At 35.5% G+C, this 18,374-nt stretch overlaps 1 non-coding gene across 1 annotated transcript; it reads right to left on the reverse strand.

Annotated features, from left to right (window-relative positions):
- Nucleotides 1-17,761: 17,761 nt before the first annotated feature.
- LOC141662555 (small nucleolar RNA R71) lies at nt 17,762-17,868 on the reverse strand. Its single transcript, XR_012550664.1, has one exon. It is a non-coding gene; the product is annotated as a small nucleolar RNA R71 (small nucleolar RNA).
- Nucleotides 17,869-18,374: the final 506 nt, after the last annotated feature.

Raw genomic sequence — 18,374 nt, forward strand, 5'->3', positions numbered from 1 at the left:
GCACAAAATTAGCACAAAATAGTTGAGGTAGACTCAAGCATGAACTCATTCAACAGTAGGTTACAGAATAATGACAGCTCTTTAGCAAAGTTTTAGTTATGCCTTATTTCTAAGATATACTGAAGTGAATTAGACTTTACTCTTTGTCTGACATTTAGCTTAATGCACACACTAATCACTCCATATGAATGATGAAAATTACTGTGGTGGTCTATGTTGTTTTAGATAAACAGTCATTGTGTCACTTTGCACAAACTCTGAGGACAAGTTCTGATTACATGTTCTGATGATTAAGTTCTGAAGAATATAACTCAGAACTTGTATGAGGACTTACTAAGATAGGCATTCCTTTTTCGAGTTAAGAAATTATGTTCTGATGACTGTTAATTCTGATATAAGTCTAAGTTCTGATATTACAGTCTAATTCTTTACTTGACTTATCTGGGGATAAAATTTGATAACAGTCTCGGTTCAAACTAGAATATGTTGAAGTGGAAAATTAATAGTCACTATGGTTAGAGTTAATGATATTCGTACTTGAACAGTCAACTTTTATTTGCTTCTTATGTGCATTAAACCATGTTTTCTCTTTCCAATGAATGTTTTTCTTTTTCCAAGTCTGGGGAGACGAGGTAGAATTAATTCTACCTGTTAGCATTAAATTCTTTTGCGTCTCCTGGCATTCTCTTGCCTATATAAGCAACCACTTCACATCAGCCTTCCCATCAAATCTTTTCTTTCAACCTCACCTTACCTTCATACTTTTTCTTTCAAAAACACCGTGGTCAGATACAACATGTTTTTGAACTACGAAACCTTCAATATGGAGCTAAGTTGTGCCGATTGGCAGCAGGAATGGCACGTCACTACCATTCCTGATGAGATATGGGACTCTGTCCCACAGGAGGTACTCACCCACCTCCTGTTCTTCTATATGGACTACCATCGCCATCTGGAGCGATTGGAGGAGGAAAGGCTGGAAGCTCTCCGCCAGAAAGAGCGAATCATTCGACTCGACATTCTGTTTGTCGAGAGTAGGAAGAAGAAATGATTTATTTTCTTCTTCCTGTTTTTCTTCATCATCAGCCTTGCCCTGCTTCTTGAGCTAGGACAAAGGCTGTTGACGTTAGGTTTAGCAGCTTAGGGAAATCTTGTACAAGTGCTGATGTAATTTCAATTTCATGAATGTATTCACTTGATATATTAATGAAATTTGTTTTTGTTTCAAGATTTTGTCTCTAAGTTATTTGGTAATGCATTGATAAATCCTGATAAATACTCATATTCTGATGACCATATAAATTCTGTTTTAATTTAAGTTCTGATTTTACTTTATCAGTACTTACTCATATGATTTATCTTGGTCATTTTCACTTGATTTCTTTTCAGAATATTAATGTTGCAGTGAAAAATAATTAAATAAGTGGGAATGGTTTCAATTTTGAATTAAAACTGTTTCACCTTGATTAATGGAATATCTGGGTAAGTGGAATGGTTTTTCCTTGAAAAACGGCAAGTGGGTAAGTAATGATTACTGTTTTCTCGAGCCCAGTAACTATCTGTTATTACTGCATGTCTGGCAGGTGTCCAATGGTAACATTTTTTTCAGAGTATAAGTAAGAAAGAGAGAAGATTTTTTTTAATCTTTTATTTTCCTTCATATTTTTTTTTCTCTCCTTGCTTTTACTCTCTTTCTTCTTCTCACGTTGGTTTTTCATACAGACATTTTATCAAACACCTAACAGGCACGCTTAAATCTCAATTTTTTCACATGGCACCTAAGGATTTAATCATTGATGGAGCTAAGTTTGTTCCAAACAACTATGCTGCAATTCTTGATCATGCTGAAGCTCCATCTGAATTACATTTTGTGCAAGATCTTCTTGCACACAGTGAGATTGGGTATGCATTGACCCAACCTTTAGTCTTTTCAAGCCAACAAGTTCTGACATTTTGGAGGACTGGGCACTTTGATGATGGTGGTAGACATGGCACTCCTAGTATTGTTTTCAAAGTGGGTGATTCTTCATATGCAGACACTCCTGGTACAATACGCAAGACTCTACATCTCCCAGAAGAATGTACCTTTTCAATTCCAGAGGAATCAGCTCTTCAGAAGTTAATGGCCAATTTGGGGTATGAAAAGAGTTTGGCAAAACTTGGGCAGTTAAAACGGGCTCATATCAGAAGAGAATGGAGCTTCTTCTTTGACTGCATCACTAAAGCTTTTGGGAACAAATGTTCGAATTTTGATGCTATCCCAATTTTGAGTCAGCACATCGGGTATGCTATTATAAACCAAACTCATTTTGATTTTGCAACTGGTATAATTGGTTTTATTGGAGATAGGATGACAGAGGATAGGAATGTTGTGTACTTTGCTAGATTCTGTCAACTTATATATACTTTTTGTACTGATGAACCTCAATTAGTCAGTTCCTCAACTCCACCTTTTAAGGTTGCCAAATGCTACTTTAATGACCTGATAAATGCTGACACTAAGAAATCAGTGGTAAGACCATTACAGATTCCTCAGTCTATAAAACAGATCTTAGTAAATGCTGATCCTGATACTTATAGATCTGTTTATTCTGATGTCCAACCAACAATAACCACCAAAACAATCAGCACCTACCACTCATTCTACTCAACCAACCCTCAGGCAATATATCAAATCCTATCTCTCCACTTCACAGACTGTTCAACCCTCATCCTCAGCACCTACTGTGAAGCCTTCCTCTTCCAAACTTAAGAGGACAAAGACTGTTCCTCAAACACCTCAAAAGAGAAGGAGGATTGCTTTGAGAGATGAATCTGATACTGAGGAACAGGTTCCTTCTTCAGAACCTGTTGTTAGTGAAGCTGAGAAAGAGACTTCTCAGAAGGATTCTGGAATTGGGGGATCTAGGCTTCTCAAGAGGCTTAGAAGAATGACAGTTCCTGAAACTCCCAAAGAATCCAAATCCACAAAGAGATACAAAAAACAGAGGGCAAATAGGCCAGTTTCAGATGATGAAGAGGAAGCAGCTAAGGAAGGGGATCAGGAATCTCTGATCTCACAAGAAAAGGAATTTGCTAAAGTTACGTCTTCTCCATCAACTCCATCTAAGGAAGCTGTTTCTGAAAAGGTCAACACATCCTCTGTATCTCCTGTTGATCCAGGCACAAGTGCTGATATTGATGTTCAAAACTTGGTTGTGCCTGAAGTAATTCTCTTAGAAGCTCCAACAACAACTAATCCTTCAACAACACCTGTCACTGATGCTGTTCAAACTCCAGAGTTATCTATAACACCTTCTCTGCATCTAGATGCTGCTGATCAGACTTTAGGTGAGCATCAGGATATGGCTGTTGATCAGAACTTAGAACCAGATCAACAATTAGAGGATGCTGAAGCCTCCATTGCTACTCACACTGTTATTTTATCAGAGGATACTGAGTCTGTAAGTTCTGATGCTGCAAATGTTGGAGATACTGGTGATGCTGCTCCAACTGCAGATGCTGATGAAGCAGGTCCTTCAGGACATGCTCCTCAACAGACTATTCTTAAGTCTGAACTTATTAAGAAGTTTGTTACCAGAGAAGCACCAGTGCCTTGGAGTGAAACTCCTGCAGGACAGGAGTGGACTAAGGAATGGAACTCAGTCACCTGTGTTCTAACTGCACAGAATCTGGCTGAGCAATTGACAAAAGCTGATGAGATGTTAAATACTGATGATTTCAAAACACAGCTTAGAGTCACTGCATTGAGTACTAAACATTTACAAGGTCTTCATTCGAATACTCATGCAGAGTTACATCTCTTAAGGGAAGAACTAATGAAGCAAGAACAAGTTCACAAGATTGATAAGAAAAAGTTCTTCCAACCTACCTTTGACAGGATTGCTTATATTGAGAAGACTCAAGATAATCAACAAGCTCAGATTGATGATATTCTGAAAAATCAAGCTTCTCAGCAATCACAACTTAATGAAATCCAAGCCTCAGTGGAATTGCTTGTCTCTCTTCTTCTACCTGCTGATGCCAAAAAGGGGGAGAAAGTAATTAAGTCCAAATGCAAGACTGACAAGACACTGAAAGGGAAGGATGATGAAAAGGATGATCAAAGAAACTCTGGAATGGGTAGAGGTCATAGTCAAGGTAGAGGTTTCACATCAAGAAAAGCTGAAATCACAAGTCACAGGACAAGTTCTAATACTGGGAAAAGAATAAGTTCTGCTACTGGTAAAAGGATAAGTTTTGATGAACTTTTAGATCTTGATGAAGAAATGTCAAGACAGTTATTTCTTCAAGAAAATCCAGGAATGGACTTGGAGAGTTTAATGGAAGAAGAAGCCAGACTTAAATCAGAGAAAGTCACATCTAAATCTGAAGCTTCTGGTAAAAAGCCACTTCCAAAACTCAAAGGCATTGTGATCAAAGAAAGGACACATACTGAAGCAACATTGGCTAAATCACAACCGCTGATAGATCCAAGATCCAAGGGTAAAGAAAAGGTTGGTGAACCTATCAAGGTTTATGTGCCTCCTGAGGATGAAGAAATTACTGATGAAAAGGATGATCTTGCTCTGACTTCAAGAAAAGTTCTTAAAACAACCTCTGACATGGCTCAAGTTGTTCAGAGTCAAGAAACTGTAAGTTCTGATATTTAGAAGAAGCAAGTAACCTCTGACATAGCTCAAGTTAACTTGATATCAGAAGATAGACCAAAGACACTCCTACCAGGTTTCACTAAAGCAAAACAGACTCAACCTTTGAAGACTACTGCAAGTGGTTTTGAAGCTAGAGTAGTTACTGGAAAGGAAGCAAGAGTTAAAACTGGATTGGGAAGTGCTGATGAAAGAAGAATACATAACACTACCAATGATCCAACTTCCTTGAGTGAACCAGGTATTGGAGCAACTCCTGAGAGATTGAATCAACTGGAATATGTACAAATGGTTTATCATACCTACTTGAAAGAATACATCTTGTTGTATTTCATGACAGATGGTAGGGTTTATCATATAAGGCAAAATGCCATTCCATTGAAGTATTTTGAAGAATTGGAGCATGTATTATTCTTACTTCAAGTGGATGACAGATTGACAGGAACTGCTGCAAACTATTTGAAGGATCAGATTCAGAGATAGAAAAGGCTTTATTCTGTTAAGTCTGACAGCACATATGTTCCAAAGTACAGAGATCACAAGGGTGATATAGTTAAAATGAAGCCCAATTCTGCTCAAATTATAACTACCTTTCTAGGGTACAGGGCTGTGGAATTCAATCTTGAGTCTGATAAAGCTTATTTGATCAAACTGGATCAGGATATAAGAAAAGCAAAGATTAATGATCTCAGGGCTGCAATCTTTCAAATTGGTGAAGATACTGCAGAGCTTAAAGATGCCAAAAGGAGAATGATTGATGAACTTAGATATGCTGAGAGATATTTTTTGAAGAACTATCTCAGAACAACTCCTGACATCAGAGAGGTCAGAAGATGAAGCCAAGTCAAAGATCTACAACTGCTTAAATTCTGATATTTGTACAGACTGAAGTTTTTATCAGAAGTTAAATATTGGTAAAGCTTTAAGGACTGTAAGTTGTAGTTATCTAGTATAATTCTCATGCATTTGTACTTAATGTTTTTTTTGACATCATCAAATATCTGTTAAACTTGTATATTATGCTAATTTACAAGTTGGGGGAGATTGTTAGATATATTTGATAATGTCATGGCTAATATGATTTATGTTTAGTTTTCAGATCTTACTTAACAGGACAAATCAGTACTTAACTGGGAATCAGTACTTATACTGGAAGTCAGGACTTAAGGATATCAGTACTTATATTATCAGGAGATAATCATCAGAAGTTGGATATCAGAACTTAAGTGCTGAAGGACGATTAGATAAGGAAAGTAGTTGATTAAAGGAAAGAAGATCGAGATAAACATAGGAAGAGATATGCATGAAGAAGGAGTTCCGTGAAGAATGGAATACTTGGAAGAAAAGATATATGATTGATATATTTTAGGAAGCAGAATTATATTCCATATCAATTAGCGATTATCTTATAACTGTGTAGTATAAAAACACAGACATAGGGTTTACACTATAAGTGTTATCATTCGAGAAGATTATTCATTGTAACCCTAGCAGCTCTCGTGATATTTGTTCATCACTGAGAGGTTACAGTTCCATACTGTAACAGAGTTTATTGTTTCAATAAAGTTTGTTTTCTGTTACTTAAGATATTAAAGTTCGATTTGATTGTATTATATATTGTATTCACCCCCTCTACAGTGTGTGTGACCTAACAAAAATAATTGCAAATAATTATTAATAATTAGAGCATTATCGGCTACTACATTGGTATTCAGATTCGAATTTTGGATGCTGGTACTTTATTCATATTATAAGTTATAGATGCATTACAAAATTTAATAATATATGCTCAGAACAAAGTATAGACCCTTGCTTAAACAAACCAATAATGGAAACTAGGCGGCCAATGACGTGACTTCCTTTTTGAACTATGACAAAATTGTGAAATATATCCATATAAAAGAGTCCTACGTGGCGTTTCTAGAGATGTCTATTCTATTTTTCCTATTTTCCAAGCATTCCCATGTTTGTGGGCCAATAATTCTATTCTCTTCTCGGTCAATAGAGTTGTATATCCATTGCTGAAAGTATTTATAGTGGATCATATATATTTGGTTTACCCTTTTTATCTTCAAGCCTGACCCATCATATCATCTGCATTCATAATATTTATTCTCCTCCAAAACTCATTTTGCAGGTATCCTATCGTGATAGGGAGTGTGTTCGAGGGCCATCAACGGATCAAAGGGGGCTTAGTTACTATTAAAATTTCATCTCAGTTGTCTCATACTATAGTAATCTTCATATAATATTTGTGTCAATGATACTTTCATATTTCTTATATCTATTTTAGTTCACATAATTTAACATATACGAGGTCCCAAGTGTCTCAAGTTGTAACATCCGGGATATCGCGTGTAATTATTTTTATTACTAAGTAATTTTTATATGATTATTATGTGATTTTCGGTGAATTATCTGATGATTGGTGTGAATATGTGAACGTTTATATGTGATACAGTATAAGTTTGTTAATTTTATTATGACCAGAATAAAATATAGATAATTACAGTATTTTTGTGGTAATTTTTTAGGCTGTTAAATGATTTTATATTGATTTATGATTTTATTAATTATTTTCTGAATAATTACAAAATTATTTTATAAAGCCGGGAATCGTCCTACTTCAACCATTTTTACGTTTTTACAACCCGAAACTTTTCCGAAAACTCCTTTCTAACCTAATCTGATAATTCCGGACATTTTCCGTGTTTTGACTTTTTCGATCAGGATTACGGTTTGACCCGTGCAAGGCCCGGCGCAAGATTTTCGATACGATAATCATTTCGGTGAACCAACAAAACCTGTATTTTCGAAAGACGGGATATTATTATGTTATTTTCATATATAGTGTTTTATAAGAATCCTGGTTTGGATAATTATCCAATACAGGTATCGAATCGGATCATTTTTGCAGTTACTTAGCGGCTAAGTAACTAATTTAACGATCCAAGACGATCCAAAACGAGCCAATATTCCAAATATATATATAACCCTTTTATTATTTCATTTTATTGTATAATCATAATCAGTCAGTAAAATCCCGTAAAATATAGAGAAAGTGTCGAATTAAAACCGCGTTCTTGAAAATCAAACGCACGAACGAAGGCGTTATCGAACTCCGATTCCGGCGTGCAACATATCAAAATGAAGCTCTCGAAAAGTACTCTCATAATCAATCATCCGTTTTTATGCAAAAATCAAGGTATTTTTCTGATTTAATTATTTTATTTTGAATTAATTATGGATTAAATTAGGAATTTTTGTTCTTGATGTTTTTGATGTGATTTGATGGCATAATAATGTAGATCTTTTCTTCCTGGTCATTTTGATATATTATATGTCAAAAACCGAGTTCAATAACATGTCCAAATTGATGTTTGATTATGAACACTTGAAAATTAGGGTTTATGTTCATGAATAAACTCAATCGAAATTTGAGATTTTTATAACGGTTGATTCTGGATATGTTTGATGAGTCCCAACTATTAGATCGTGTTATGAGTAATCGAAGCATGTAAAGAAATCAAAGTTTGGACGCCGGAATCAGTTCGCCGGAAAACCTTCGAACTCGCCGGCGTTAATGGCGAGTTCACCGGGGAACTAGTTCCAGGGGTTGTAAGCGATACAAAGGAACGTCTCTGGGTTGCTGCTAGGGCCAGAATTCGTTTGATATGCAGAATCGTTTAACCCGGTTCGTGTTTGCTGTTACATTGCCTCGCCGGATTCTTTCCCCGGCCACCGTGTTCTTCAGAATCGGGTGACCTATTCGGGTCAATTTTGACCAGGGGTTCGACCCGGTGTTGATCTGTTGTAGTTTAAATTCGTTTATAAAATTATGTTTTTACAAGTTGACCCCCAAAGTTTCTGGAATCTTGCAAATAATGAATGCATGTTTTAAAAACTTCCAGAAAATGGATTTCTGTTTTGAAAATGATTTGTATATTATTATAAAAATCAGAAATAAAATAGTTATTGAATTATTTTAAATTCAGAAAATTGTTTTAAATTATTTATTTATTTAAAAATAAATCTGATTTATTTTATTAATTAATTTTAATTAGTTTTTAATTATTTTAATTAATCGATTAATTTAATATTAATTAATTAATTAATTTAATTAAATATTAATTAATTTTAATTGATTTAATAATTAGATTTAATTATTTATTTTTGATTTAAAAATTCGGAAAAATAGTTTCCAAGGCTCGATAATTATTATAAAATTATTTTAAAGCCATATTTGATTATTCAAACCCTGTTATTTAAATATAAAATGATTCGGAGGCCCCTTTTAATTCCGAAAAATATTTAAAAATTCATATTAAATACCTGGAAAATCATTTTGAACCGAATCTTCTTTAAAAAATTATTTGATCGAATTTCTTGCGTACTAGGTGCTACGTTCTAAATGATTGATGCGTTATATGCCTATGTGGTTATGGTTTGACTGTATTATTCATAACTTTCAATCTGTTTGTCGGATTTTGGTGAAACAAAGGGTAGATAAAAGCTTATGACGTCTATGTGACGATTAGAATAGTACGAGTATGAATAATTGATAAATACTTGTGATGCCTAGAAGAGTTAGAAAGGCATAGAAGAGGAAACCAATGATCCATAAATAGGATTGAAACGTTGAAAGAGAAGGCAAGTGATTGATAAATAGAAGAAAGGCAAAGAAAGAAAAGGAAAGTGGTTGATGAGTAAAACTATTAAATGTGTACAAGTAAAGTGGAAATCGTCGATGATAAGGCAAGTATTTCTGAACTTCTCTTCAAGATATATTGCAAATATTTTCGAACTGTTTTCATAACATGTCGCTATTATTCAAAATAATTCATATTTTATATTGCAAGTGCTTTAAACTATTTAACCTTGAACCCTGATTCTTCTTGATCTTGAGCCAGAAGCCTTGTTCTTCATAAACCATTGATTATTGAATTCCCAAATACGAGCCATACACATACAATACTACTCCAAAAATACATATCTATCACATACTGATTTCTGATATTGAATTGCTTGACATAGCAACCCTTATTCCTTGTTTAACAGAAGACCAATTCTTGGAACCCTTGAACCCTTGGTCTTCTACTTTCTAAATCTTTCCTTGATTGAAAGTCAATCTTTTTGAATTCCCTGTTGTGCTTTCAGGGTGTTATGAATCACCCTATGCTTCAAGATAAATGTTGTTTATGATTCAGCTTATTGATTTATATTGGTTATAATATTGAATTGTTTTAGAATTGGATGGTTTTATAAATATGGACCAGATTCGTGGTCAGACCAGATTCGTGGTCATAATAGGCCAATGCGTGCCTTAGATCCAGTATATAGAGCAAAGTTGGGAGCCTTGCTCGGGGTTAGTGTGTGACTGATCAGCAGCCTAACTTTGGTTTTTAAAATGAAAAGTGAATATCCAATTCTAATCATTGCTTATTCAGAAACTTGATTTTCTGAATCATTTCAATTGGTGATTGTTTAACCTCAACTGCTTCTATTATTACTTGCTGAGCTAGTAAGCTCACTCTTGCAAAACTTTTATGTTTTCAACAGTTGGAAAGGAAATTGTTGGTAACGAGGATTTCATGTCCAGTGTGCGAGCTAGGATTTCCAGTTAAGATGGATCGTGCTAGCAGGAGCTTTATATTATAGATGAGTCATGTAAGATTGTAAGTACGATGTCCTTAGCCATTGTATGTTGAATTAGTTGGGATTTTGTACGATGTAATAAAAGTTAAGATTATGACTTGTTTTCATACTTTAACCCGTTGCGATCCATGGTTGTGTACAGAAGGGTCAATGCATATAATACTTTATATACAGGTTTAAATATTGTGGTGTGTGTTATGAGCCCCGAACTTCTGACCCGGGTTTGGGGGCGTCACAGGTTGGTATCAGAGCTACAGGTTATAAGTCACTAAAACAAGCCTAGATAGTCGGGAAATGGATTGAGGGTTAGGATTAAGATTAGGAAATAGAAAGATAGAATGTCGAGAGGTTGAGTGCGATCAAATAATAGGTTTTAGTGGGATTCATGATGAAATTCGACATCCTTATCTAGCGACGTGATTTTCAGATGACTGCGATGGAAGATTCTTTTATCTCTGGATCGTCTGATCATTCGGAGCCTTCATTCAGAAGACTATCATCTGATTCACGCCTTGCTCGTCCACCGGTATTCGGCATGTCACCTCCTATTGCGATGGTTGCACCTTTTAACATTATTGTTTCATTCCCTGATACGAGGCTATCTATTCGAGAATCCCCCACATGTTGATTCTGGTTCTACCGGATACTCAACTGTGGGTGTATCCTTTATGTATACTCTACATTCTGTTTTATAACATCAGTTTAAAACCCGTCTTGTGAAGTAACAACACTTACGAGGATGGATTCGAAAGCTATAACATATGATGAGTACAAGAGGTATTAAGAAATGTTAGAACCTAGAGTGAGGATACGTGTATTTCAGAAGATAGCTGGTACCAGGTTATATGGAGTTATTAGTAAGTATGCCACCCAAGATTATCTTGTGGAGTGAGCTAGATGAATTTTAAAGAAGTTTGAAAAGATTGGATATCAAGAGTTTTCTCAAAATTAATGATGATGATATGATCAAACATGATACATATAGAAGTAATGTGATATAAATCGACCTTGTGTTATAAAATAAATCTGATGATTACTGGATAGATTTGTTATACTTAGTAACCGTAAGAGATGAGGATGGGAAAGTCACCAATATAGAAGACTAAAACTGAAGTTACGAATAAGATAGTATGCAACGGTAACTAGAGTTTTGTTGACCAAGAAAGGAAAAATGGACCCAATAAGGGGTAGAAGATATATGGAAAGGAATGGGCTCTTATCTGATTATTTTCCTAACTGGATTCTTTGTGATAGTTGAGAAGGACGATAACCAACTCATATAGTAATGACGACCATGTGTCTGATTTTCAAAATTTTAAACAGTCTTTAAAAGAGTTTTTTCTTCACAAATTTCTTTCTAAAATTCCTTGGAACAAAACAATTTTTAAAACTTGGTTGTCTAATTACTACTTGAGTTTCTTGTTTGTTATAAGATTCAGATTATCCAGACGAATACTTGTTCTAAAAATTAGTATTGTTCATTTAGAAGGCCAAATGAAACCGCTATTATGAAGAAGATTTGATTGTTCCTAGAAGAAGAATGCAAATGTTGTTTGATAAGTTCAACGATAAAACCAATGTATGGAGAAACTGTTCATCCAATTTCTAAGACGATTAAAGTTCAAAGAACACATCGATTCATGAAAGCTGAGTACGAGCAAAGAAGATTAAGGAAATCTCTAGACCTTCTAAAGGGAGATCGTTATTAGAAAAAGAGGCGACAAGTTGAACGATTAACAGTATAAGCGAAATTTGAAGTTATGAGCGTAAATCTTGTAAGATTGCAAATAAAATCGCATATGAACGTGGAAGCGTAACACTAAAGATACAAGACCTAATAAATGGGAAATTATTTTAATGATCGATTCAAGAAAGCATTTCTGAGAACTTTCTAAAATTAATACATGACTCGGCGTGGGATCTATTGATCGGAAAAGCGTTGAAGCTGTAAACAGATGTAATGTGGATGACGACCAAGGATATCAATCTTTCTTATTATTCTTATAAATATCGATTAAAGTACGAACTTCTTTTATGATCAGCTTTATAAGGTGATTGTTGAATCCCTTTCAAATCATTCCTTCTTCAAAATATTGTTTTCTAATCGGGACAAGCAGTGTTATGGTGTGACGATTTGTCGAAATGACAAAGAGTCTGGTGGGACGCCACCTAATCATATGTTGTGTGCCATATGGTATGAAAGACTGGCCATCTTGAGTACTAATATGGTTGTCCCATTCCTACTCAAATCATTATTCATTCTTACTTCTTAAATCCTGAATTGTGATTCATGAATTTCTCCGATTGTTTTCTTGTACTCTTATCCCTTACCAAAAAGTTTCCAATCAGAATTAGATACACAAATTTCATCTGGTGTAAGATCTGTTCTTTGAATATCTTAAAAAGGAAGTAAAATGAACCCGTACAGCAAAAGGAGTTATGTGGGCAATTGCAAGCCGAAGAATGGTGGACATTTACGTGTAGAGAAGAATCATTATGCCGATAACGGGATTGCTGCAAGGATATAAAATCAAAGGCGGAAATCTATATACATGATACGTTTCGAGTTCGAGATTTTGGCATGAATTGGAGTAATTAGCAAACCGTATGAGGTAAATTAATTAGAGGAAACAAGAAAGTAAAACTGCATGTATCAGGTGAGGTAAATGATCGATTCGACAACGAAGACGAATGAAGAAATTCTTAATAATAACTAGATAATCGATTAAAACGTTGTGAAAATGAAGCATATCTCAATCATGTGGGAGATATTTGTCATAAAGATTCAAGATCGAAGAAATGCTAGTTACGAATAAACTTTAAGTGTGTTCATCAAGGGATGATTGGGTTTTCCCACTCAGGTAAGTGAGTTGTGGTAAAATTTATGCTTGTAGCAGGGACGACAAAAAAGGTTCAATATGGAAAGACTTAAGGGAAGATGAAGGTATGGCCGTTTGACTGCAACAATTTTTATGAAATGATGCTTTAAAACTAAAGGAATTCTTTCGCAAGATTTTAAGAGTGTTGGTTGAGACCAAGTGTTGGTCATCAGAGGTTGAACAAGTTAATTAATAAGAACAAGTGTATATTGCCAAGGATGGATGAATTGTTAAGTAGAGAGCTTTATTTAAAACATGAACTAGAAGAATTCTAGTATAATTTATATTTGTACTCAGTATTGATATTCTGTTATAATCAGAAGATATGAGTAAGGACATGGTATCATCAGAATCATTCGCTATAATCCTAGGTTGAACTAAAATAAGGGTTGTACTGATTAACATTACATGAGATGGTGAAATGGTGAGTTTAGAAAGTGGTAGTGGATTGGTACACGTAAGGATTGATTGTTGGTTATTTTATTGATTGTTGGTGTCGGCTTGAGTCCGACCGGTAGTCAATAATATAAAGGAGATGCTGCCCAAATTTTCAGAGATTACCCTGTTTTTAAAGATAGAATGTAAACTCTCATATGTTATTGATATTCCTGTGATATTCCAAATAATTGTGATCTTGGCTCTCGAGGGAGGTTGTTACATCCAATCCGACTATATGTAATTGGTTTTTGATTTCATTTAGCTAGTCATCACCTGGTACAATTGATCAATTAAGTGAGTTAATTGGCCAATTGTACCAATTAATGGTCAGTTACATGGAGATCGATTCCAATTAGATTAAGTCAAATTTTGATGTGACTTTCAAATCCGAAATCAAAGCAATGAGGAATTGGGGAGAAGTAAGGACGCTTGTAGAATTCAGAAAATTTCTGCAAATGTGTGAGTTTTACTTGGATAAATACGCCTTCATAATGGAGAAGATAAATAAAAAGGTTAATCGTATGGACAAGTGAGAAGAATGTTTCCAAGAGCTAAAGATTTAAGATAAGGCAACGAGAAAAAAGTAAGAAGGGAGATGAAATAAAGTAGAAATTAATAACTACCCCGGTATGGATTTCATTAGACAGTCAGGGAGATGTTATTATATGCAACAAAGTTTTATCGAAGGATGTCTTATTTCTAAATTGTTTTGATAATTATAAAATAAATGATTTGTTAAGTATTTCTGTTTTGGATTAAGTATGAAATATAGTTTTAATTTAGTTTCCGATTGATGTTGATACTTAGGTTGTTGTTGGATAACGGAAGTGGTATTAATACAGATGATTGATGTTTACTTCAGAATGGGATGTTGTGAGCATCAAAGTTCGCATTAATATCTAATTTGATATGACAGCAAAATGAGTATTAATGTCAAGAGTTCGGTTTTGAATAAGCTATGAGAATGAAGAACGAAGATAGGAAAGGAAGTGGAATCAAAAGGATGATAAAGAAACTATATAAGATGCCAGGATATAGGTAAGATATGGGTAATATGAATGACAACGAAGATGGCTGAATTTGAGCAAGAACTATGACTACACGATTAACTATCACCCAAGAAAATCAAACGTAGTAACAGATGCATTAAACAGAATGGAAGGACTGAACGTGTTGACAGTGTTAGAAGAATTATACAAGGAATTTCAAAATTTGAAATTGGGAGCCAGAGCTTGCAAACCTAACAATGCAAAGATGTATAGTATAACTTTTCAGCCAGAATTGCTAGAGAAGGTAAAGAAACGTCAAGGGGAAATAATAAATCAAGATATTAACATTAGAGAAATATATATATATATATATGTACTCAAAAGGATGATCAAGGCATTCCCAGATTTTATTTCAGAATTTGGGATTCCACTAGTGACAGAATTGAAGGATGGAACTGTACAAGAAGCTTACAACTCAAGACATTCGGTCCATCCATGAAGTTCCAATATGTATAGAGATTTAGAGGAAAATTATCGGTGGCCAGATATGAAGAAAGAAACGGTGGGATAGATTAGCAAATGTTACACGTATCAAGGAGTTAAGGTGGGATATCAAAGACTGGATGGATATGTTTCGCCAAGAAACGTTATGGTGATGCCACCTGAGAACCAAAGGTGAGGAAAGCATTAATTGCATTATTATGGATAGGTTATTTAAACCTGATCATTCTCATTTAGTAATAAACAGTTTATCCCATAAGTGGGTTAGTTGCTGCTTGAAGAAATGGTGGTACATTATCAAATCCATGAACTAGTTGTAGATGATCAATATTGTGTGATTTGAAATTTAACAAGAGTATTCAGAATACGATGAGTTATGTCAGACCAGAATAGTATGTACCACTCCTAGATGAACGGGCATTAAGTAAGGTGGAACTAAAAAGATAGAAATTTGGTTGAACAACAATAACTCAAGAGATTCAACTTACTCCGAAGGTATGATATAAGACATAGATGTCAAGGAGGACTGTCTGATAATATGTGATAAGTGGCATTTTATACCACTTAGAACGTCTTAAAATGGCTTAAATTGGTGTCTTGAAATCAAGTATTTTGTGTATTTGATGCGTTTTTCTAGTGTTTATGCATTTCAGGGTATTAGTTGCATTTCGGGGGAGTAATCATCAAGAATAAGCCTTGGCATGTGTTCATCATTGAGAGAGGGAAGAAATGGGCAGATTACGGCGAAGGAACGGAGCAAACTCAGGAATTTTCCAGAAGGATCCTGAGCGCCCGCTCAGCTATGCTGAGCGGCCGCGCAGAAAGCTGAGCGCCCGCTCAGCTATGCTGAGCGGCCGCGCAGGGTCGGGGAAAAAAATAATTTATTTTAGGACTTCTATTTCTGTTTGGCTTACACTTCTATGTAATCTGAGTTTTATGGGACTATTATATAAGTAGATTTGGAGACGTTTTCAAGAGAGGATCGTGGTATTACGCAAGGAGCGAAGGAGATAAGGAAGAAGACCGTTTAGTGCACAGCAACGAAGAGGAAGCATATTTTCTTGTGATTTTTGTTTCGTTGTAACGTTGGATGCTAGTTATCTTACCTTGAACCTATTTACTCTTGTGACGTACTCTGATTTAATATAATTAGTTTAGTTATTATTTTCGTGTGTTTATTTATCATGATTTCATATGAACCCATGATGACGATAAGTGCTATTATGGGCTAATCGTGATCATGGGGTTGCAACGGATTTATTATGGAATTCTTTAGTTAATTGTTTAATACTTTAGTGTGTGATGATTGTATGATATCTAGTTTTGGTTGTGCGTATTCGTCTTATGTGCGTCGCGAACATATAAGATAGGGTGTTAATCTCTTGTGAAGCGACGGTGGATCTTGAGATTTAGAACTTGCCATGCTAGCATAGGTTCATGTATGTTGTGCATGATTAGTGGGTAACTCTAACAGTTTTATTTGCCCTATGTAATCAAAAGGAATAACTTGTGCTTAAATCGTTGTGTTGTCAATTTCTGTAGACATATAGGAACTCAACATAATTGATGACTATTCAACTTCTATCTTGATGGTGGATGTTTGGTAGAATGGTATTAGTACAATGAAAGTTGGCTTTTATCAGTTTTGTGTTATTCGATTAATATCATCACTGTCACATGCTAAAGGTAATAACAATGACTATTGAAGGAAGTAGTAATGAAGTTGTGATCTCATGAGTGTTTTATTATTGATAAATTGAAGTGTTAATTAAGTGATTAATTAAGTAATTAATTGTAGTTAATATTTAGTCAACAATTCTAAGTGTTAGTGTCTTAACATTGAGAAGTAATCATACATTGGTGAGTGAGTTTAATTAGACAATAAATTAGTCTGAGTCTCTGTGGGAACGAACTAGAAAGTATTCTATATTACTTGCGAACGCGTATACTTGCGTGAATATTAGCGCGTGTTTTCGCCCTAACAAGTTTTTGGCGCCGCTGTCGGGGACTCGGTGTATTTGTTTAGTTTATGTACTTACCATCATTGGTCATTAGGACTCAGTGATTAGGACGTAGTAGTTACTTATTGTTTCCGGTTGTGTTTCCTGTACTTTAGCAAGCGTTTATGCAAACTCGTTCTCGTACTCGCAAGAGGACTTTAGATACAGCTGAGGAGACAGACGAAGTTCTTGATATTCCGGAGAAGTTAGATTTTGAAGATTCGGATTCAGGAACTGAGCGAAAAGAACCAGTAAACATGGGTGATCGTATTGTTCAAGCTAATCCAGCTCTTATGGATTTTTCTCGGCCAAAAATTGATGACATTCAGTCAAGCATTCTTCATCCGGCTATTCAAGCTAACACCTTTGAAATCAAGCCGGGCACTATTCAGATGGTGCAGAATTCTGTTTCTTTTGGAGGAGCGGCGACTGAAGACCCCAACATGCACATAAGGAATTTTGTCGAGATCTGCAGCACTTTTAAGTATAATGGCGTGACTGATGAGGCTATCAAGTTGAGGCTTTTCCCATTCTCACTGAGGGACAAGGCTAAAGACTGGTTACATTCTGAACCAGCTGGGTCCATCACTACGTGGCAAGATCTTGAGCAAAAGTTTCTGGTGAAGTTTTATCTGATGGCAAAGAGTGCTGCTATGAGGAGTGCTCTTACTCAGTTTGCGCAGCAACCTACAGAATCTATGTGCGAGGCTTGGGAACGCTACAAGGAAATGTTGAGAAAATGTCCACATCATGGAATGCCTGATTGGATGGTGATCACTGGTTTCTATAATGGTTTGGGGGCCCAATCTCGGCCCATGCTCGATGCAGCAGCTGGAGGCGCCTTATGGGCTAAAAGCTATACTGAGGCGTATAATCTTATAGAGACTATGGCTGCAAATGAGCATCAAAACCCAACTCAGAGGATGACGTCAGGTAAGGTAGCAGGTATTCTGGAAGTTGATGCAGCCACCGCTATTGCAGAACAGCTTCAAGCGCTATCAATGAAGGTTGATTCTCTGGCTATATATGGAGTTAATCAAATAGCTATGATTTGTGAGCTTTGTGCAGGTTCTCATGCTACGGATCAGTGTTCTCTTGTCAACGAATATGTTCAGTATGTGAATAATTATCAGTGACAACAGCAGCCTGTGCCAGCGACCTATCATCCTAATAATAGAAATCATCCAAATTTCAGCTGGGGGAATAATCAGAATGCTATTCAGCCACCATATCAGCAAGGAGTGAGTAAACAGTTTAACCCAC

This window comes from Apium graveolens, chromosome 5 (assembly GCF_009905375.1).
Source record: "Apium graveolens cultivar Ventura chromosome 5, ASM990537v1, whole genome shotgun sequence".
Classification (NCBI taxonomy): domain Eukaryota; kingdom Viridiplantae; phylum Streptophyta; class Magnoliopsida; order Apiales; family Apiaceae; genus Apium; species Apium graveolens.